Source organism: Caretta caretta, chromosome 9 (assembly GCF_965140235.1).
Source record: "Caretta caretta isolate rCarCar2 chromosome 9, rCarCar1.hap1, whole genome shotgun sequence".
NCBI classification, from domain to species: Eukaryota; Metazoa; Chordata; order Testudines; family Cheloniidae; genus Caretta; species Caretta caretta.
The window spans coordinates 21,313,924-21,316,070 of record NC_134214.1 but is presented as its reverse complement, the minus strand read 5'-3'; positions in this window follow the sequence as shown (position 1 = coordinate 21,316,070).

The following is a 2,147-nucleotide window of genomic DNA, read 5'->3' as shown; positions in this document are numbered from 1 at the left end:
CACAGAGTGAGTAGGGTCTATTGTTGGGCCTGCTTCTGGTGTGGTATATTCCAAAAATGAATGGCAACTAACTTGTCCCTGGCCTTCAAACCTCCACTGGTTAAATTAAATTGCTAAATATGGTCTGTGGTGCAGGACTCTCTATCTCACTATGTGAACCCCCTGGAATCTAAGTCATGGCTTTTCTCGATGAGTAACTACTGCCTCCCATTCTGCCTCTCTTGTAAATTGTAGTGTACAGGGCAGCTCTTTGCCTCTGGATTCTGGGAGCACAAGGATACAGAGCGAAAGTGTCAATGCACCATTCTGAACAGAGGCATTACAGATGTGGTCATGTCTCCCTTAATACAGTCTCCATGCTTTGAGACGAGTTATAGCTTTGTGCCAACACTGTCTTCAGTTACAAAGGCCAGAACCCTCCCATAGAAGGATATCACCTGTATTTACTTAAAGTACAGTATATGCACTGCAAAGTTAGCCTTTTGCCTAAGTGATCCTTTTCAAGCAAATCTACTCACCCACTTTTCTAATGTGTGTATTGGTAAAAGGTGAAAAATGTTACCTTTTTGGAGAACTATATACTCGTCAAGTTGAGCTGCATCATTGTCTGTTCCTTGCTTTCTCCTGTAAAGAATGGTTGACCAGTGCTCGAATATTGTGATGAAACGTCTATGCTTATCCAAGTGCTCTCGTTTTAAAAGAATTGTCGCCCCTGAGGCCAAGTCTCAGGAACAGCCAAATCCCAGCCAAAGTTTAGGATTCATCTCTTCAGGGAGCAAATCCACTTGCAAAGCTTTGTAAGTCTGGAAGAGGGTCACATAGCGTGGTTCTGGCTTAAAGGGACACGATGATATGTGAATGAGATTGTTACTCCTTTGTATATTGGGATTTGGAAAATAAATATACACACAAAGAAAAATCCCAAAAGATTTCTGAAGTACCGCATTGGGTTAGGTTGTGAGCTGGACTAGATGCCCATGTAGGAGAAGTAAGAGCTTCCACTTACCCTCCTGCATGGACTTTGTGGGCCTTAGTTCCAATGGTAAACAGGTGCTGTGTACCTGTTACTCCCCACGATCCGGTGGTCACAATCCTTTATATATTTTTATGGTCCCCATTACAATAGTATCTGAGGATACCACAGACATCAAAGGTTTTTATCCACAAAATATTCCTGCAAGGTAGAGAAGGATTATTATTCTATCAGTTCTCCTGTCTTGTATTCCAAAAACCAGGACAGTAATTATCTAGGGTTAGGTTCTTATATAGCATTTGAGTGCCTCACAGGCATTAATAAGCTTATCCTCACTACACCCTTGTGAGGTAGTCCTCAGTCCTGTTGAAATCCTGTTTATCTGAAATCAGTGGAACTTCTGTGGAGAAAGGCAGGCAAGGATGGAAGAATTGCCCCTTAAAGCAGAAAAGGAGCAACTTCAACTGAGCAAGTGAAGTGCAACCAAAGTGAATCATCCTGTAAAATACTTTGATTTGGCTAGTTCTTAAGATAGGTTTCAGTTCATTGGGATGCCTGGTCAATGTTTCTTGGGCTCCCCAGATTTTTTGGTATAACCTGAAACATGAACTTCTAGTTCTCTCTGTCCCACACAAAATAAATAAATACACACCAGAAAATTGGTCAGGCAGGCGGTATTCACCTTTGTACAAGAATAGCAGTATTCAGCATGCAACCTCGTTCTTATTCCCATGAGCCTGGCTAATATTGCTCTGGGACAGGGGCAGTCTTTGGTGGCTGCATCTACAGCCAGAATTATGCAGCTGTTAACATATTTCTCTGAATAAGTAGTAATTCTCAGGCACTTTCTCTGCAGTGGATAGTCATTTTGTTTATTTTAATTTATTACACGGCTTGTTATAGTCTCTCTTTGTTTGATTTCTCACTTGAAATCCTTCTTTCTAATAATCTATTCTTCCCCTTTCAAACTCAATTGCAAATACCTCAGCCTCTATCATATGACTTCTCTTGATGGTGCTGTCCATCGATCTATATTCTTATTCCCATCTAACAAGAATGTTCAATCTCTTTTTCTGTCTTGTTCAAAGTGACTTGTACAACATGATTTCCTATGTCATTGTTTAGTTCTCTGCCATTCATGTCACTCCTTTACTACATGGACAATGGGTCAGAT